Source organism: Poromitra crassiceps, assembly GCF_964638095.1.
Source record: "Poromitra crassiceps genome assembly, chromosome: 6".
NCBI lineage: Eukaryota > Metazoa > Chordata > Actinopteri > Beryciformes > Melamphaidae > Poromitra > Poromitra crassiceps.
Window position 1 is genome coordinate 282,501 of NC_139627.1, and position 22,836 is coordinate 305,336.

The window sequence follows — 22,836 nt, forward strand, 5'->3', positions numbered from 1 at the left end:
CTCTGACTGAAATGCTCAGAGCCTGCTTCCAGCAATCTGGGAACCCAGAGTCTATTTCGGCACGTAAATAGACTCTGGGACAGCTGTACCTTTTTTTGAGGCTTCCTGTACAGTGTAGATCTTCCACCCGGGACTTCCACTTCTGCACAGGAGTGCCTTTTAGAAACATACATTGCGTCACTTTTATTTTGAAGGCTAAACGTCAAAATTCGTATATATTCACTAGCGTTCGGGACCGGAAGTCTTATATTCGTCGGTACAACAACAGAGTGGCACTGCACGAAGGCAGAAGTCCCGGGCGGAAGATTTGCGCTATACAGGAAGCCTCAAAAAAAGGTACGGCTGTCCCAGAGTCTATTTACAACCCGAAATAGACTCTGAGTTCCCAGATTGTGCTTCCAGTGAGGCAAACTACAGCCATTGCCACACCCCCTTTTGGCAAGGGGACATGAAAGTTAATCAGTTCATGCCTTTTTGTGATTGGCCATTGCCACACCCCCTTTTGGCCAGTGGGCGTGGAAAGTTAATCACATTCTAAGTTGGTCCATGACCTGCTTTCTATCAACTTTCATGCAAATCCGTTCATCGCTCTTTGAGATATTCTGCAGACAAACCGACAAAGAAACAAAAAAACAACAACAGACAAACGGGGGCGAAAACATAACCTCCAGGCCAAATCTGCTGGATTGGCTGATTGCTCCCATAAATCTCCACTGCACCAACTAGTCATGAATCATCTTTGCAGAAAATTAGTTACTTGGACATTTGATCAAGCAACCTCAAATATACCAAAAAAGTATGCAATAATGTGCCTCCACCGCATTCATCCAAAACATAAAAGCATACAATTACATGCATTGTGCATTCCTCGCATTGATACAATTATATCACGCTATTAACACTTCAATTCAAAGACTTCTCATTTTCCTTGTCATAGCAGGGTGTTATTATTTGGGAGCCTTTACGGACTTACTTCTCCCCTGTCATTTACAGCGTGTCTGGCTGCATTATGGCAGTTCGTAACGACGAGTAGCACTCTGGCATCTCTTTTATGGCCGTGACTATAAGAGCCACATTTATTTTGAGTGTAATATTTTTCTTGACGGTTGGGAATAATCCTTTAATGTGAGCCTAAATCCAGCGCTGATTCAGCTTCATGAAAGACGTAAATGTGTAACGGCATCATTAAAGTGAGCAGGGTGTTAACAACAAATGGCCACATTGTTTGCAGGTTTATAAGTGAAGACACACAGCTGACTTTGCTAATGTTGTGCTGTGTGATGGCAACACTGTCTCAAAGCACAGAATGCTCCTCATAAATCTGCTGGGATAGGATAGGGATCAATACAATGACTCAGCCATTAGGAGCTGTGTTCTCTCTCTCTGTCACAACTCACTTTCTGCCAAAACACTCACAAACCACCTACACATATTTTTTACAGGGCTATGGCTGCATTCGATTATAACTCGGTCGCAAAATCCTAAACTTGCAAGACAGCTGGATTCGCGCGAGATCTTGAACAAACCCATCCATTTGGCATGCGTCAGGTTCGCAAAATCCTACTTCCTGCAAGGAAATATCAAATAAAATGGCGCGTCACCTCAGAGTTCCTACTCGCAAGCCATGATGACCATCGACAACACCTCTGCATCCTTCACAGTCAACCAGTGCAACTCTTTTCTTTCATTCTTCCAAGCAAAGATCGACACCATCTATTCTACAGCAACCTGACCACCCCCCCTCTCCATCCCCCTCCTTTCACTACTCAGCCCCTGTCTCAGTTCTCCCCCGTGTTCCCTATGGAGCTGCCGGAATTATGACAGGAATGAAAAGCTCCACCTGCGCTCTGGATCCCATCCCATCCAAACTCATCAAGGACTGTCTCCCAGCCATCTCCCCACTCATCACCGACATCATCAACTCCTCATTCATCTCCGGTTCAGTCCCCCAACCACTCAAACTGGCTTCTGTCACCCCCATCCTCAAAAAACCTGGACTTGACCCTAACATCATGAGCTACTTCCGCCCCATCTCCAATCTCCCCTTTCTATCAAAAATACTGGAACGTGTTGTTGCCTCCCAACTCAAAACCCACCTCAACTCCAACGACCTATTTGAACCATTTCAGTCTGGTTTCCTCTCTCAAAACAGCACTGAATCAGCCCTCCTCAAAGTCACCAACGACCTCCTCCTCTCCTCAGACTCCGGCCACCTCAGCATCCTCATCCTCCTCAACCTCACTGCAGCTTTCGACACCATCAACCACTCCGTCCTTCTCTCCCGCCTGGAATCCTCCCTCAAACATCACTGGCACTGCTCTCTCCTGGCTAAAGTCATACCTCACCAACCGACAACAGTTTATTACATCAACAACTGCACCTCCTACTCCAGCACATTTCTAACAGGAAGTCCTAGAGGCTGACCACCCCCCCCCCCCAGCAGTGCCTCTGCATGGCTGTAAGCTCTGCAGTGTTTGGACAGACAGCTTGGCAGTGTGCTGTGAGTAGCTGGTGTGTGTGTGTGACAGCGCACTTTAACTCTGTCACATTGGACCACTAATTGCCAAGCAGCAGACTGAAGAAGCCAGCATTGTCTGCGGAGACAAGACATGACATCACTCAGCCATGTGATGTGACATCACTCAGCCATGGCACTTCTGGGAAAACGTTCTTCCGTGGAGCCACCACGTGTTTTTCCAAGCCGTGTCAGTGCTATGACGCCGTGTGACGGGAAGGAAGGAGACTTTGTGAACTTGCCAAGAGAAAGGGCAAGATCTTCTAAACTGGAACTGGAAATCCTGTCAACGCACTGCCATCTTATCTAGGATGTGTCTTTTCAACATATTTGTGTATGTCATGTTTGTTATAGTTCTCAGCACACAATATAAATAAATATAATAAACACATATGGGCAGAAGAGTAACAAATTGATATGTTGAAAATGACAGCTCCTTCTTAAGACTGGTCTTTTTGTCCTCAGTTTCACTTGTGTGTTTTGAAATATTTTTTGGGTCATGGTGAGGAAAACACTGCACTTCATCAATTTGTATCTACATGTATATGGCCAACAATAACAATAACAACAGCACAGTAAAGAACAATTACAACTGTGCTAATACTGACAAATTCTTTAAATAAAGATTTTATCCAACCAGGCACATGGCAACCAATGTATCTAATTCACTTTTTATTTCATGCAACATTATCAATTAAAACTTGCTTGCCAGAGATCAGCCTCATCTGGACATTTCCCAATCAAAACAAACAGACCTCGAGACTGGAATTCGAATCAAGGAGAAGTCAAAGTGAAGGACTAATCACAGGGTTCCTACACATTTTTCAATTAAAATATTCCATACTTTTCCAGACCGCGATTTGTTTTGAAGATTTGGTCTAGTGTTCAATATGATTTACGAAGATAGACTAACTAGGTCAAATCACTGTATAGATGAAGATTGTTCTTCACAGCCTCAAATATCCGAATATGTGAGATGATTGGCAGGGTTCCATATTATATTATACATTCCATATTTTTCCAGTCTATGTTCTTGACTAGATGTGATGTTGGTGCAGACATGCTGACAGCAGCTGGGTAATAAGAACATCCCTCTATGTCTATCTGAACATTATTCTGATCATCAACACAAACTGTGGACTCAAAGTGGGTCGACAACAACATCAAAGCTAGAATTATGTGTGGATCAGACCTGAACCACAACATTTTCCATACTTTCCCAGCTATTTTTTCCTCAATTTCCCAAACTATCCAAGACCTGGAATTGATCAAATAAATGTTTAATCCTTATTGCAGACTTTCCACACCTGCGTAGGAGCCCTGTAAGCAGTCACGGCTGATGCTGGGGTAATCGGCGTTTCCTCAGCTCAGATGTTTGGATGGTGTGTGTGAATTGGGGTCAGAGGGTTTCTTGGTATTCGCTCCTCTCCCATACAGACAGGTGAGCTTCCCACAGGCTACAGAGGAGGAGGAGGAGGAGGAGGAGGGGGAGGAGGAGGAGGGGGGGTGGAGGGCAGCCAAATGTTTACACATGGGGTGGGTCCTGCTGATCCCAGCCTACAGCCCCGGGGCAACTAGCCATGTCCCACCAAGACGCTAGCAAGAGACAAGACAAGCAGGCTTAACCCATTGATACCTGATGCAGCATTTGCGTGTATATCCCTCATTTGTGTGCGTATGCATGTTAACGCGGTTCGCGGTCTTAAAGGGATACACACACAAATGCTGCATCAGGTATCAATGGGTTAACATCACACAAAGCCAGGACACATACAAGGCCCTCGGTGGACACACACCTGAACGTGTGTGTGTGGGGTGTGTGTGTGTGTGTGTGTGTGTGTGTGTGTGTGTGTGTGTGTGTGTGTGTGTGTGTGTGTGTGTGTGTGTGCGTGTGCGTGTGCGTGCGCGTGTGGGGGTGTGTGTGTGCGTGTGTGTGTGTGTGTGGTATGTGTGTGTGACTATCTGCATTTGATTGAAAGCGATGAGCTGTAAAGGAAAGTCTTCGCTGACCTTGCTGAGCCCTGACTCCCCGAGCAGGAGAAGCTAACAGAAAGGGACAGAAAGCCTAACCCTAACCCTAACAGAAAGGGACAAACAGCACAAACAGCAACAGCTCATTTAAAAGCAGGTGGTTGTGCCAAAATGTGATGGTCCGCCAAAAAGTAATTGCCGTCAGATTGCAGATTGGCCGTTTAAACTGGTAAAAAGGACTGGGTTGGTTATAATCTTGGCCTGGGCACAGGGCAGGTCAAATAATGTCATACACTGAAAATGAATTCCTTCATTTTCTAAATAACCCATCCGTAAATCATTATAGCCCAGTTTCCAAATACAGGCCTAAACAAGAATATTAGACATACCAAACACATAGGAAACCATACTATAGTATTGCCTATAATCATGCAAACTGCAAACACTTCTTTGGCCACAATGATGATTATTTGGTTAAAAAGAGACATAGGCTATCCGACACAGGCATAGAGTGATGTGTATTTGCACGTTATGACTGTTTGATGCAGTTAAAAGCAGCTGTAGACGTGCTCCTATGGACGGCAATCACTTTTTGCCACAACACCAGAAAAAAATGGCGACCATCTCATAGAAAGCTATCAGACAACGTGAGACAAACAGCCAGGACAGCGAAGACACAAAGGGGCTATTGACGATCTGGAAATGACCTAATCTAATGATGATGGGGCGCTGTCATAAGTCCTAAAAGCCGTCGTTGGATGAGAGGGCCAAGGATCCAACACACAGTAAATCCACAAGATCTCATAATGAGCACCTTCTGACACACCGTGCTTATCTCATCCACATGCAGCAGCTTCTCAGAGAAATCATGCTGATTTAGGATGTTTGCTCAGGTCACATGAACACATGAACGCTTGCATCCAAAACATTACACATTTTTTTTTTTTTGTGGGGTGGGGGCATTGATAGCGAATGATATTTAAAAAAAAGCATGTTTAATCAGTTAGCCGTGGCTACTGTTAGCTTAATTAACGATAACATGATGGACGTTTGAACAATTTGCTAACGTTTGTTGTCTGTTTTGGGAGAATGCACTCATCGGAGGCTCATGGTTCAAGCTCCTTGAAGAGAGCTAGCGTAAAATTATCCATTGGTCTCTCTTTTGTCCTTCACCCACAGATGTTAACGCTAGCCTTTTTTATTCCTCCTACATATCAATAAGTAGGCTATTAATGCACCCATAGCTCTTTTCCTATTGTCCGGGACAGCCATAATGAAAGAAAGTAGGCAGCCAGTGCCAGAAGAAAACATGATACAACACGTCTAAATGGATATTATCCAGCAAGAAAATAATACGAAATAAGATACAAAGATGCAAGTTACAGTGACACGCCCCACTTGATATAATCTACTGTAGCGAGAAAAACAAGAAAACAACATGAGATGAAACATTACAGATCGAACTAGTTTTAGTGAAATAAACTGCCATGTTGCATGTTGCATGTTGAGACTTTATTCATTTGGAATTGCTTTAACTGTCAAGTTGCATGGAAATTATGTTTCAAGCAATTTGCAACCTGCAACTAGTTGCGTGAAAGTTTAACCGTGTAAAGCCAGCCTGAGCCAACAGTCCATTCCGAGTTCTAATTACACAACTATTGACGAGGATAGTTGTGACATTTTCTCCAAAGGTGGATATCTCCCTTTGGAATGAAAATATAAATTGCAATTCATTCATTCAATGTGTGCAACTCATGCATGGACTGTATTGTGATTTCAGGTTGCTGTTTTTTAAAGTCAAAAAGATGTGTTTCTTCTTGTTCCTTCAGTTGGATGTTTTAGGGGGCGGGCCTACGAGCGTGATTTGTGACATGAGTCACATGACAACTAGTTTGGCAGCCAAAAGAGTACAGAAACCACGCCCTCTTCCAGGTTCCGCATGATCACTCGCCAAACATCTCATACCTGAATCTCTTGGTTTGCCCAAATAGAACTCTTTTACTAAGAAAGACATCTTCTGTCCAGCAGATAAACCTTTGAGATTAAATATATTAGCATATTCATAAACTCTGGATTTACTTAATGAGGGAAGAGTAGATGTAATTTTAAAGATTTTAACATTATATTTGAACTTTTTGCGTGGGGGAAAAACCCCCCATATCAGACAAATTATTATTAAAAGTTGAGTATTTCATTATTATGCATCTTATAACATCAGGATGGATCTGTAATATGGAGGCAGCCGCAAATCCACCGATCGTATCGTCAACAGGCTGACCTACTCTACCGTCTCTCTCTCTCTCTCTCTGTCTCCCTCTCTCCCTCTCTCTGTCTCTCTGTCTCCCTCTCTCTCTGTCTCTCCCTCTCTCGCTCTGCTCCAGTTTCTCCAGCCCACGCCCCCCTCCTCCCCGGCTTGTATTATGTGGACAGGTATGGACAGGTGTGGACAGGTGTGGACAGGTCGTCCGGAGAGTTGCTTGTTGTTTTGAAACGTGATCGGAGGGGGAAAGTGGAGCAGGTCTAACGAGCTGACCATGCGACTGCTGTGTTTTTGCCCTGCAGGTGGAGGCTGTAAACTGTTAACAACAAAGCTAAACTATGAATACCACACAGTGTCATCAGGACTAAACTATGAATACCACACAGTGTCATCAGGACTAAACTATGAAGACCACACAGTGTCATCAGGACTAAACTATGAATACCACACAGTGTCATCAGGACTAAACTATGAAGACCACACAGTGTCATCAGGACTAAACTATGAATACCACACAGTGTCATCAGGACTAAACTATGAAGACCACACATTGTCATCAGGACTAAACTATGAAGACCACACAGTGTCATCAGGACTAAGATATGAAGACCACACAGTGTCATCAGGACTAAGATATGAATACCACACAGTATCATCAGGACTAAACTATGAATACCACACAGTGTCATCAGGACTAAACTATGAATACCACACAGTATCATCAGGACTAAACTATGAATACCACACAGTGTCATCAGGACTAAACTATGAAGACCACACATTGTCATCAGGACTAAACTATGAAGACCACACAGTGTCATCAGGACTAAGATATGAATACCACACAGTGTCATCAGGACTAAGATATGAATACCACACAGTATCATCAGGACTAAACTATGAATACCACACAGTGTCATCAGGACTAAACTATGAATACCACACAGTGTCATCAGGACTAAGATATCAATACCACACAGTGTCATCAGGACTAAACTATGAATACCACACAGTGTCATCAGGACTAAGATATGAATACCACACAGTGTCATCAGGACTAAACTATGAATACCACACAGTGTCATCAGACTAAACTATGAATACCACACAGTGTCATCAGGACTAAACTATGAATACCACACAGTGTCATCAGGACTAAGATATGAATACCACACAGTGTAATCAGGACTAAACTATGAATACCACACAGTGTCATCAGGACTAAACTATGAATACCACACAGTGTCATCAGGACTAAGATCTGAATACCACACAGTGTCATCAGGACTAAACTATGAAGACCACACAGTGTCATCAGGACTAAACTATGAATACCACACAGGGTCATCAGGACTAAACTATGAAGACCACACAGTGTCATCAGGACTAAGATATGAATACCACACAGTGTCATCAGGACTAAGATATGAATACCACACAGTGTCATCCGGACTAAACTATGAATACCACACAGTGTCATCAGGACTAAACTATGAATACCACACAGTGTCATCAGGACTAAACTATGAATACCACACAGTGTCATCAGGACTAAGATATGAATACCACACAGTGTCATCAGACTAAACTATGAATACCACACAGTGTCATCAGGACTAAGATATGAATACCACACAGTGTCATCAGGACTAAACTATGAATACCACACATTGTCATCAGGACTAAACTATGAAGACCACACAGTGTCATCAGGACTAAGATATGAATACCACACAGTGTCATCAGGACTAAGATATGAATACCACACAGTGTCATCAGGACTAAGATATGAATACCACACAGTATCATCAGGACTAAACTATGAATACCACACAGTGTCATCAGGACTAAACTATGAATACCACACAGTGTCATCAGGACTAAGATATGAATACCACACAGTGTCATCAGGACTAAGATATGAATACCACACAGTATCATCAGGACTAAACTATGAATACCACACAGTGTCATCAGGACTAAACTATGAATACCACACAGTATCATCAGGACTAAACTATGAATACCACACAGTGTCATCAGGACTAAACTATGAAGACCACACATTGTCATCAGGACTAAACTATGAAGACCACACAGTGTCATCAGGACTAAGATATGAATACCACACAGTGTCATCAGGACTAAGATATGAATACCACACAGTATCATCAGGACTAAACTATGAATACCACACAGTGTCATCAGGACTAAACTATGAATACCACACAGTGTCATCAGGACTAAGATATGAATACCACACAGTGTCATCAGGAGTAAACTATGAATACCACACAGTGTCATCAGGACTAAGATATGAATACCACACAGTGTCATCAGGACTAAACTATGAATACCACACAGTGTCATCAGACTAAACTATGAATACCACACAGTGTCATCAGGACTAAACTATGAATACCACACAGTGTCATCAGGACTAAGATATGAATACCACACAGTGTCATCAGGACTAAACTATGAATACCACACAGTGTAATCAGGACTAAACTATGAATACCACACAGTGTCATCAGGACTAAGATCTGAATACCACACAGTGTCATCAGGACTAAACTATGAAGACCACACAGTGTCATCAGGACTAAACTATGAAGACCACACAGTGTCATCAGGACTAAGATATGAATACCACACAGTGTCATCAGGACTAAGATATGAATACCACACAGTGTCATCCGGACTAAACTATGAATACCACACAGTGTCATCAGGACTAAACTATGAATACCACACAGTGTCATCAGGACTAAACTATGAATACCACACAGTGTCATCAGGACTAAACTATGAATACCACACAGTGTCATCAGGACTAAGATATGAATACCACACAGTGTCATCAGACTAAGATATGAATACCACACAGTGTCATCAGACTAAACTATGAATACCACACAGTGTCATCAGGACTAAGATATGAATACCACACAGTGTCATCAGGACTAAACTATGAATACCACACAGTGTCATCAGGACTAAACTATGAATACCACACAGTGTCATCAGGACTAAACTATGAATACCACACAGTGTCATCAGGACTAAACTATGAATACCACACAGTGTCATCTGGACTAAGATATGAATACCACACAGTGTCATCAGGACTAAGATATGAATACCACACAGTGTCATCAGGACTAAACTATGAATACCACACAGTGTCATCAGGACTAAGATATGAATACCACACAGTGTCATCTGGACTAAACTATGAAGACCACACAGTGTCATCAGGACTAAACTATGAATACCACACAGTGTCATCTGGACTAAACTATGAAGACCACACAGTGTCATCAGGACTAAACTATGAATACCACACAGTGTCATCAGGACTAAGATATGAATACCACACAGTGTCATCAGGACTAAACTATGAATACCACACAGTGTCATCAGGACTAAACTATGAATACCACACAGTGTCATCAGGACTAAGATATGAATACCACACAGTGTCATCAGGACTAAACTATGAATACCACACAGTGTCATCAGGACTAAACTATGAATACCACACAGTGTCATCAGACTAAACTATGAATACCACACAGTGTAATCAGGACTAAACTATGAATACCACACAGTGTCATCAGGACTAAGATATGAATACCACACAGTGTCATCTGGACTAAGGTATTGAGTCGAATTGAGGCCAAATGCCAACATCTGAATAGTTGAAAAGACACACAAAAACTGACGGTTCTTTCTTCTCTCAAGTTGCGGTGTAAGTTATAGCCTGGCAGAGATGGGAAAAGTACACACATTCTTTACTCAAGTAGAAGTACAGTTACTTGTGTAAAAAATACTCTGGTAAATGTAGAAGTACTGATTCAACTTGTTTACTCAAGTAAAAGTAACAAAAAACTGCAGGGTCTGAAATGTAATAAAGTATACAAGTAAAAAAAAACTTTACTAGCTGATTCTGTGCAAAGCTAATTGAACCTCACATCATATCATTATAATTGTAAGACTATTAACCTTAAAGATCTCCTCCCAACATGTTGTAAGATGTGTAAAGACGATACTATGATTAATAATTTGTGTGATATGGCTTTGCCAGAAAAAAGGTGCACATAGGTACAAACCTGGGAGAGCGCGAGACGAAAGAGACAGACAAATAAACAAACAAACGTTATATTGTTTTTGTCTGTCGTGCATTAAAACTAAAGTAACAAGCCTGTTGTAAAAAAAAATTAAGGAGTAGAAAGTACAGTGTTAAAATATAGGGAGTAAAAGTAAAAACTTGTCAGAAACATAAATACTAGTAAAGTACAGATACCTGAAAAATCTACTTAAGTACAGTAAGGAAGTATTTGTACTTTAGTTGCAGCCTGTCATTCTCAACAGAACGGAAAAGCAGCAGGAATGATTTGAGCGAAGCAGCAGCACACACACACAGCACACACACACACACGCGCGCGCACGCGCGCGCGTGTGTGTGTGTGTGTGTGTGTGTGTGTGTGAAAGGCACACTGCCTCATATTGGCCCAGTCACAAAGCCAAATCAGCCAGAGGCCTGTAACAGTCCCAGACAGGTGTGCAGCAACACAAGACCTTTCCACACCTCCCCTCCAGGCACAGCGTTTTCACCACACCTCCCCTCCAGACACAGGGTTTTCACCACACCTCCCCTCCAGACACAGGGTTTTCACCACACCTCCCATCCAGACACAGGGTTTTCACCACACCTCCCCTCCGGGCACAGGGTTTTCAACACACCTCCCCTCCGCGCACAGGGTTTTCACCACACCTCCCCTCCGGGCACAGGGTTTTCATCACACCTCCCCTCCGGGCACAGGGTTTTCACCACACCTCCCCTCCTGGCACAGGGTTTTCACCACACCTCCCCTCCAGACACAGGGTTTTCACCACACCTCCCCTCCGGGCACAGGGTTTTCACCACACCTCCCCTCCAGACACAGGGTTTTCACCACACCTCCCCTTCGGGCACAGGGTTTTCACCACACCTCCCCTCCAGACGCAGGGTTTTCACCACACCTCCCCTCCAGGCACAGGGTTTTCACCACACCTCCCCTCCAGGCACAGGGTTTTCACCACACCTCCCCTCCAGGCGCAGGGTTTTCACGACACCTCCCCTCCAGGCGCAGGGTTTTCACCACACCTCCCCTCCAGGCGCAGGGTTTTCACCACACCTCCCCTCCAGGCGCAGGGTTTTCACCACACCTCCCCTCAAGGTGCAGGGTTTTCACCACACCTCCCCTGAAACCATTTCAAAGGGCAGGCACTTTGAAAAAATACCTGCAGGTGATTGGATGAACCATCTGTCTATCACAGGCTCGCTCTCGCTGGCGTCACACCTAAAACCCAGCCCTAGCCTCATAGGAGGCTGATTGGTGTGAACCACTGGTGCTTCAGATTCAAACCAATAGATTAGAGGGGCGAGATGGATTTATCATGTGATTGTGATCTCATGATCTCCCGTGAATCCAGCTGCCTCACAAGGTTATTAGGTGAGATGATGATGACACAATTCTCCTTTTTGAGCGAACTGGACCTTGAATGAATTATCTGCATGCAAAGAACTTGGATTTGATCAAACCTGTTTTAAGGCAAGTTCATGTCCAACTTGGGAAGTGCCCCAACCCCCAGACGAGACCCTACTACACACACACACACACACACACACACACACACACACACACACACACACACACACACACACACACACACACACACACAGACACACACACACACACACACACAGACACAGACACACACACACACACACACACACACACACACACACACACACACACACACACACACACACACTCCTGTCCACATTCCGCGGATGACTCGGACGCTCATTCCTCTGAAATTGCCCATTAAAGCCAGGGAGGCAGGAGACAAACAGAAGCAGCTCGGCTGTGTGCACACACACACACACACACACACACACACACACACTTGAACACACGCACACACACACACACACACACACACACACACGCGTGCGCACACATGAATGCACGCACACACACGCATGCGGACACATGAACGGACGCACACACACACGCGCGCACACACATGAATGCACGTACACATACGCACGCGCACACATGAACGGACGCACACACACGCGCGCACACATGAATGCACGCACACACGAGCGCACACATGAACGGACGCACACACGCGCGCGCACACAAGAATGCACGCACACACACACACACACACGCGCACACATGAACGCACGCGCAAACGCACGCACGCATGCGCGCACACACACACACACACACAAACGCAGGCACACACGCACACAGACACACACACAAGAAGCAGCTCGGCTACACGTGCACAAGCCAAGGCTGCTATTAGCACCATTAGCTGCTGCAATTTAGGCCACAGCCTCCTCCCAATATCAGCCTCACTCAGCCGCTTCTTTCTTTCTTTCTTTCTTTCTTTCTTTCTTTCTTTCTTTCTTTCTTTCTTTCTTTCTTTCTTTCTTTCTTCTGTCTTTCTCTGGGTGGAGGTTAATGACTGCCTGTAACTCCACGTTTAGAAAGCAGATCAGGGGAGGAGGAGAACCAGACCAGGCTCACAGGTCAGAGGAGAACCAGGGCAGGCCAGGCTCAGGAGGCCATGCAGGCTGGTTTGCACGTGTGTGTTGTGAGTGCATGGAGGATTTGCATGGAAGGTGAGCCGGGGGAGGGGGGGGAGGGGGTGTTAGTGAGTGGCGAGGGGTGGGGTGTGGCATCCTGTATCGCCTCCCCACAGCCAGTGTTGTGCAGTATTATAAAACGTCTCTCTCAAATCAAGCAATCTGATTGGTTCACAGCTGTGATATGAGAATATAGCCACGGCTAGAGCTAAGTCGTGTGTGTCAGTGTGTGTGCGTGGGGGCGGGTGTTGTTGGGACCTGTGCGTGTGCGGGTGTTCCCCATATAGGTGCGTTCCCCCACTTCTCCAGATAGCACTACACCTCTGCACAGACCCATCATGCACACGCACACACATGCACACACACACACACACACACACACACACACACACACACACACACACACACACACACACACACACACACACACACACACACACACAGGCCCATCATGCACAAATCCACTCCCTCCTGAAGAGTAAGAAGTCAGTGATGGGGCTGGTCGATATATTGTGATACAAAAACCGGACGATATCGCAGGGCAGAAATATTTGGGATGCACGATATTGGATTTTTTGCAAATATCCAATATGCCGATATTTTCCCTCTCTTATGGCCGATTGCGTGCATTTTTCCCCACCTAATTTCAGACAACATCCAGTCTCTGCTGTAGTGGAATGAACACGTGCATATGCCTACCCTTATGGTGATGGCCCACGGGGATACAGTATGTAGACATAAATACAATGCTTTTCTAAATGTACACATTCACTGGGCAAAATAAGAAAACTACTTAAACTTAGGACATGCCATGTTTGACCTGTATTTACTGTATATCATATTTTATTTCAAACAAAACTCTAAAATTCATCCTACTTGGCTTGGATCTTGGATGATATCGGCCTGGCATATCAGCAGAAATGCTCATTTTGTTCTGATACCGATTTCATTTGAAAGTCTTAATGGGCCGATAAGGATGATGACGTGCTCCCTAAGAAAAATGTATCACAATATTAGCTGTGTTTTATTCTGCTGTAGTAATCATCACAAATGAGACTCCCGACCATCACAGTTTCACAAGCTCCCCATCCAAATGACATTATTGTGGCTTTGTCATGACACTTAAATTGTTGTTTACGTTCTAGCGAGCCAATCCCATCGCTATATTTGTGTCTTGTGTCCAATCCTATGGTGCCATCCCTAGTCAGAGATAGTAAATCTGTTTATTGTTTATTACAGTAACGTAGCACTGAGGACAGTTTGGTTTTTTTTCTTTCATTTTTCTTTTTTCCTCCCATTTTCTCCTCTATTGTACTTGGCCAATCCCCCCTGCTGTCCCGGTCGTTGCTCCGCCCCCTCTGCCAATCCGGGGAGCGTCGTACACTAGCACATGCTTCCTCCGATACATGTGCAGTCGCCAGCTGCTTCTTTTCACCTGACAGCGGCAGGATGTAGCGCATGGGAGGATCACGTTATTCCCCCCAGTTACCCTCCGCCCCAAACAGGCGCCCCGACCGACCAGAGGGAGGGGCTAGTGCAGGGACCAGGACTCGTACCTCACCATCTTCCCACCCGCAGACACGGCCAATTGTGTCTGTATAGGAACGTCTGACCCAGCCGGAAGTACCGCTGCCGGGGATTGAACCCGGGTCTCCGCGGTGGTACTGTAGGCGAGTACTGCTTTTACCTCTACATTACCCAGACGCCCCACAGTCAAAAAATGTCTGGCCGATTGGCTGACTCGTCCTGATTTATGCTTAGCGCTGCTACATGTCTGCCCAAGTGCAGGTGGCGCATTAGAGGCAGACATACCGTAGTAAATCAGATAATCCAGAAAAACACCCACGGCTATCCTGGCCATGTTTCAGCCCAAATATCTACTTCCAGACATCTACGCAGGCATAGGGGCACACACACACACACACACACACACACACACACACACACACACACACACACACACACACACACACACACACACACACACACACACACACACACACACACTCTCTCTCTCTCTCTGGCAGTCAGCTCACATGACGATACTCTGAGTCATCAGGGCAGCAGACAGAGGAGCAGCCATCGTTCGGCCATGTCTGATGTAGCGGTGAGAGAATCACCAGAGACCCCCACGATACGATAATCATCACGATGCTTAAGTCACTATACAATATTATTGTGATATAGTGCCATTTATTACCTTTTTTCAACTGCAAATGATGTCCCCAAAGCAAAACAGTTTGTCAACATCTGTTTTGATGTAATGAGATTCATCTCAATTCAATCCTTTTTATTGCAAGTGTCAAGCAGACAGACTGACCAACACTGTCATAAAAACCTGTCATAAATGTTGCACGCACCTGACAATTCATATCATAAAATATCGCGATACTTGGCTTCGTGTATCGATATAATATTGCCACACAAAATATCGCGATACTATGCTGTATCAATCCCCTAACCCCCGAGCCCCCCCCCCCCCCAGCCAGAGTCTGACGCCATTTAAAAGAGAGCGGGAAGAAGTCAAGCGTAGGTCAGAGAAGCGGGTGATGGCTTCTCTTCTCGGCCACTAAACAGTCATGTAACCTAGCTGTTGAATGTTTGTTTGTTTGTTTGGTCCAGTGGACAAACACACAGCGGGACAATCGACAATGAGGGAAGAAGGCTTCTTAATGGGCAGTTGGGAGAAAGGGAGAAAGACAAGGGCGCAGAAAGCAGAATAACAACAGTTTTGAAAAAGATGGTTTTTTGTGACATCTTAACTGGTTGTATAGTTTTGACATCAGGTCTATTTCTCTTGTCACCTTCGTTCTGTTCCTTTTCATTCGTCCAAAAGCAAAATAAAAGAGGGGAAAGCGTTAGTGTAGCGTCTGCATGCCTCAACTCAAACATGCATTTACACTTTTAAAGGGACACCCCAAATCAAAAATAGCGTACATATTTTTCCTCTTACCTGTATAGTGCTATTTATCCATTTGACTATTTTCTTTCGACCAAACTTTGAGCGGAGTTCAGTTGAAAGAAAATAGTTCCTACATCAAACTGCTCACGACAAGGTGTGTAGATTATGTTGAGTAACCGGGTCACGGTTTCTGCAAAGAGACGTTGCTGCTGTTGAGTTTTTCTAATGTATTTTTGCCCGCTTTGAGCACCACAAGCCGAGTGCCATCCAGGTGCATTGTATTCAACAACTCACACACCAGGATACATGGGGGGGGTCTCTCTCGCCTCGGCCTGAAGCTGCATGCAGAGGCAGAGTGTGTCTTGTACTTGAGTGTAGGGGTGGGACAAAACTTAATTTGCAGAGATTGAAAAGATTTGACTGGGACATTACTTTGTATCCTTCCTTTGAACATTTTAACTTCACACAGGAGTCGACAAGTAGTCGACGATTTGTCCGAAGGAGCCTGATTCGACTGCCAATCTCACAGTCAAATAGTCGCAAAATGTGGTTATGAAACAAGGATCATTCCATTCTGACTATATGGGGGTGCTGAATGACTGATTTGACATAGAATTGCTTGGTTTCTCCCAATAGATGGTGATATAGGCTATTTTGGTATCAGTATCAGCCTATTAACACTGTAAAACCAAGTCCCAATTAAACAAATAAATCAAACAAGCTCAAGCCAATGGATTTTCTGATTGCCAGATTAAAAAAAGAAAGAATAGTCGAATATTCGTGTTGAACAGGCAAATCCGATTCGACTGAGAGAATTGAGTCGGGGACATACAGCCCTAAGAGACACTATGCAGTTTGTTGTACATTGCTTCATGTCAATTCTGTAAATAAATACATAATTCCTGCTTTCTGCCTTTTTAGGGGTACTTTTTCCTCTTCAGTTACGTATCGTGATCTATCATAGATTAAATGTCCTGTAATGTATCAATTATCGCAGAATCGCTGTATCGTGATACCATCGAGGGCAAAGTATCGGGATGGTATCGTGAGTTACTCTGCGTGTCCCACAGAGCGTGCACCGAGCGACCGCGGCGCCGACTTTCAGCCATGTACAGTTTTTAACAACCCCTCTCCAACATACTCCAGACATGCACTTACCTGCCCCGCTCTGCAACTACTAACTACTGCTGCACTGTAACATCACACTCACAGGCCGGCCTCAACTCCACACCTCCAACAGCTGCATCATGCAAACGCCTGCTCGCTCTGCCAGCGTTACACATGAATAGCAGGGAAGCTAATATGCATCTGGCAGGATGTACTGTATGCATCTACCGGTACAGCTCATTATATACAGTATGTGCAGCTTGGCTGTTATACTAGCAAGAAACCGCTGGGACCTGCTGTGTAAATCCACTCTACACTCCTAGAAACCTCCATCTCAGCAAGCCATCCAGTCCAAAATCGAGTCAGAAAATCCTAATTTTCTTATAACACAACTGAAGAAATCTGCCAATGAGGTTCAATAGTTTCAGTTGTTTCTGATAGATTTTTTTGTAGAATCAAGCTTTCTTGATACATACAGTATGTAGCAGTGTAGTGATCTGGATTAAAGCGTACTGACTGGTTTCAAGATATTGACACTCATTTCTAGAACCTTCCTGAACCTGAATGGGAAACAAGTGAAATGTTGTTTTGTGAAACTATGTATTTGAGGACTCAATAACAGATTGACTTGCTAAAATGGAGATGTGTTTGCTGTGTACATGTCGTAAAAAGTGACTCTTATTAATAATAATATCCAATACATCCAATCCAATTCCAATAATGCTTCAAACTCTCTTTTTACACTGTTAAAAACAAAAAACAAAAACAAAATAGTGTTTTAGACATAGCCCATCTCATGCTATATGTTGCAGTCTGGAGCCCATATAGAAACTGTATCCTGGGCCTCCACAGGGCTGCCTTTGTTAGCAGGGAAGGTGATGCACCTGACGAGCAGCGCAGCACTACTTGACTTTCCCCACAGAGCAGCAGACAAACAACACAGCTCAACTTTCACTCCCAACCGTATACACTCTCTGCTCCCAACAGACACACATACACTCTCTGCTCCCAACAGTCTCTGCTCCCAACAGACACACATACACTCTCTGCTCCCAACAGACACACATACACTCTCTGCTGCTCCCAACAGACACACATACACTCTCTGCTCCCAACAGTCTCTGCTCCCAACAGACACATATACACTCTCTGCTCCCAACAGACACACATACACTCTCTGCTCCCAACAGTCTCTGCTCCCAACAGCTACACATACAGTATCTGCTCCCAACAGACACACATACAGTCTCTGCTCCCAACAGACACACATACAGTCTCTGCTCCCAACAGACACACATACACTCTCTGCTCCCAACAGACACACATACACTCTCTGCTCCCAACAGCTACACATACAGTCTCTGCTCCCAACAGACACACATACAGTCTCTGCTCCCAACAGACACACATACACTCTCTGCTCCCAACAGACACACATACAGTCTCTGCTCCCAACAGACACACATACAGTCTCTGCTCCCAACAGACACACATACAGTCTCTGCTCCCAACAGACACACATACAGTCTCTGCTCCCAACAGACACACATACAGTCTCTGCTCCCAACAGACACACATACACTCTCTGCTCCCAACAGACACACATACAGTCTCTGCTCCCAACAGACACACATACACTCTCTGCTCCCAACAGTCTCTGCTCCCAACAGACACATATACACTCTCTGCTCCCAACAGACACACATACACTCTCTGCTCCCAACAGTCTCTGCTCCCAACAGCTACACATACAGTATCTGCTCCCAACAGCTACACATACAGTATCTGCTCCCAACAGACACACATACAGTCTCTGCTCCCAACAGACACACATACAGTCTCTGCTCCCAACAGACACACATACACTCTCTGCTCCCAACAGACACACATACACTCTCTGCTCCCAACAGCTACACATACAGTCTCTGCTCCCAACAGACACACATACAGTCTCTGCTCCCAACAGACACACATACACTCTCTGCTCCCAACAGACACACATACAGTCTCTGCTCCCAACAGCCACACATACTGGAGCCAATGCCCCAGATTTCTTTTTGCACTTTTTCTTGCACGAGGTAGAAGCAAAACAACTGACACTTTATTTGGAGAGTCTGCAGAGTATCTTTCACATTTTATAACAGCTTATAAGTTGACATTCAACAACTGAACTGTTTGCCTTTGTCCTCTCTATAACAGCTGATTAGCTGAGATTCAACAAACAGATTCCGTTTGTTTCCCGTCATATGTAGGTATGTTCATGAAGGCAGTGCTTCTCAAACTTTTTCACGTCAAGGACCCGTAAACTGACACAAACGGACCCCTACTTACTGAGATTTCCCCAGGGTCCCCAACTGATAAGATGTTTTGCTTTTAGAGGTTTTATTACAGAAAGTGTAAAATAGTCACATTGTGTCATTGTGTTACTTATGGATGAATTATACTTATATTGAAAATAAATGATTCCCCTTTTTGCTGGGAACTTCCTGGAACCCCCTCACCTGGGGGTCTCCGGACCCCACTTTGAAGACCACTGCATAGTGTAGATAATAACACATCTGTTTAAAAGTTGAATTGTTGAATGCCAACTAATAAGCTGTTAAAATGTGACAAATACTAAAGTGTCATCAACAAAACACAACAAAACCAAACCAGTGTGTGTGGTTGTGAGCGGTGTGTGTGTGTGTGTGTGTGTGTGTGTGTGTGTGTGTGCCTGTACCTCATGTGTGTCAGTGGGCAGAGGGCTGGGCAGGGGTCGGCCAGGCGCAGGGGGTCCAGGCGTTGCGGGGGCCAGGCTGAGGCTGGGGCACGGGGCTATCCATGACTGCCTTGAGTTCCTCCCGGCTTCTCTCCTCGCTGCTCCTGAGCTCAGCTGTGACTCAACTCCTCGGCCCACTTTGGGGGGGAAAAACAAAACAAAACAGATCAATCTGTGCTCCACCTGCCCCCACGATCACTCTGAGCTCCACTCCTCCACCTGCCCCCACGATCACTCTGAGCTCCACTCCTCCACCTGCCCCCACACTGCTTCTTTATGGTTGTTGTCCTTTTCCAAAAACAAAGAAACCAAAGAAACAGGTTGGAAAAGCAGCCACCACTTTGCTGTTCTCTGAGCAACTTACAATGCAGAGCCCCTCTCTCTCTCCCTCCTTCTCTGCTACTGTTGTGGAAGCGCTCTGTCGTTTTCTCTCATTCTCCTCCCCCCTTCTTTCTCTCTCTTTCTCGCCCTTCCTCTAAGTCTAATAGTTATTTAGTGTCTCGTTTCAGCACCTGCTTAGAAAAAAAACGGAGAGGGAGGAGGGAGCAGCCAGACGTCTAGGTCTCTCTCTCTCTCTCTCTCTCTCTCCTGTGGGAGTGTGTCTGAGTAAATATGTGCGTGTGAGTCTCGTGTGACAACAGAAACGCATTGTAAGTGGATAGCAGGCCTCTTTTTTGACCAAGGTGGTTTAGTCCAGTGCTTTAGTGGTTTAGTCCAGTGCTTTAGTGGTTTAGTCCAGTGCTTTAGTGGTTTAGTCCAGTGCTTTAGTGGTTTAGTCCAGTGCTTTAGTGGTTTAGTCCAGTGCTTCTCAAACCTTTTCACATCAAGGACCCTAAACTGACACACATTACACCACATGGGGGTCCCATTTGATCAGATTTGGGCTTTTAGTTATTACATTGAAAAATAATGGACACCCGCACACTGTCTTCACTGTCTTCATTTTTCTAAGTGATTCTACTCCACCTACGCACCTGCCACAAGACTTCTCAGGTGTGCAAGAGACTTTGGTAGATGTCTTATTACAGAAAGTGTATGAAACCCATCATCATACATACAATTGCCTCGGTAGAGGGTTGGGATGTGTCTGTCAGTCACCTTTCCTGATGTCTACCTCCCCCACAGCCTGCACCCCACACACACACATACACACACACACACAGACAGCCTCCCACCCCACCCACCCACACACACACACACACACACACACACACACACAGACAGCCTGCACCCCACACACACACACACACACACACACACACACACACACACACACACACACACACACAGACAGCCTGCACCCCACACACACACACACACACACACACACACACACACACACACACACACACAGACAACCTCCCACTCCCCACACACACACACACACACACACACAGACAGCCCCCCCCCCCCCACACACACACACACACAGACAGACAGCCCCCCCCCCCCCCCACACACACACACACACACACACACACACAGACAGCCCCCCCTCCCCACACATACACGCGGTATGTGTGTGTGGGGAGTGCCCCACACACACACATACCGCGTTCATGACAACTTGGACCGCCGTAAATTTCAACACAGAAGCTCCACCCCCGACATATTTGCGTTCACGTTGCACTTCCCATTCGGGGGAAAAACCAAACACAAGCTATACAGGTTGCTATAGCAACCTGTGTTCAGTTAGCATTGTAGCTACCTACTAGCTAACAATGCTAACCGAACATGCTGAATGCTGAATTCCACATAGTGCTCTATTCAGAGCGAAAAATAGATGACACAAACACATATTGACGTTAACATTACATAATGAAGACATCAAATTTTGTGTTAAAATGTCAACAAACATCTTTATAATAATTCTGTGATCACCATTAATGATACAAGCTGCCATTTTGATGTGGCTGTGACATCAAATCGGACAAAGTGGAGCTCTGAATGACACCTGAATTTCCGATCTGTAATTCCGACCTGGACGACTTTTTACAGCTCGGAAACCCATTTTTTCCGGCGGTCCGAGTTGTAATGAACGTGGTAACAGACAGCCCACTACCCCCCACACACAGACAGCCCCCACCGCCCCCACAGAGGCAGCCCCCCACCCCCACACAGACACACACCCCACATCGATATCCATATTACCGATATCGATCTTTATAAACACAACACCAACACAAGGGGCCGCAGTCCCAATAAACTAGATTTGAAGGCCGCACAGTTGAATGCTTTGTGAGTGATATTTCACTTTATAGGATTGAGTCTTTAGTCTTACTTTTAAGGGGAAATTCTTGATCAAAACCATCATGCTCAGGGTTTTCACCACTAGGACCAACTCTTAGTAGGGAAGCTTTGTGGATACGACCCCTGGTAAACTGGCAAACCAAAACTCCAGTGACTTTGTGGCGATGCAGGTTTGAAGAACTCCACTCTTCTCCTCCACCTGCGGTGTTGCTGCGTCGCACCGTCACTCGCCGGCCGCCCAGAGGTTTGTTTTGCTCCTCCTCACTGTCCACGCTGCTGCATACCTGTGCAGGCTGACAAGTACTAACGCACTCTTCCTGCAGGCCATGGGAGAGGAACGCACTGCAATCATAACAAACAAAAGATGAATGTGGCCGAGAGAGAGAGAGAGAGAAGAGAGCAAAAAAAAGAATAGAAAAAA

At 45.1% G+C, this 22,836-nt stretch overlaps 1 protein-coding gene across 2 annotated transcripts in view; it reads right to left on the minus strand.

Moving 5' to 3' along the window:
• Positions 1-20,534, minus strand: part of arhgef19 (Rho guanine nucleotide exchange factor (GEF) 19) — a gene marked incomplete at its 3' end in the record, with an annotated part of 48,660 nt that extends 28,126 nt beyond the window's left edge. The window contains exons 1-2 of one of the 2 annotated variants that reach the window (XM_083639454.1): positions 20,530-20,534; positions 20,127-20,302 (exon numbers count right to left, since the gene is read on the minus strand). Of the gene's footprint in view, positions 1-20,126; positions 20,461-20,529 lie in introns of those variants that run through there. The other variant, XM_083639455.1, reaches the window with a different exon arrangement.
• Between the last annotated feature and the right edge of the window lie 2,302 nt (positions 20,535-22,836).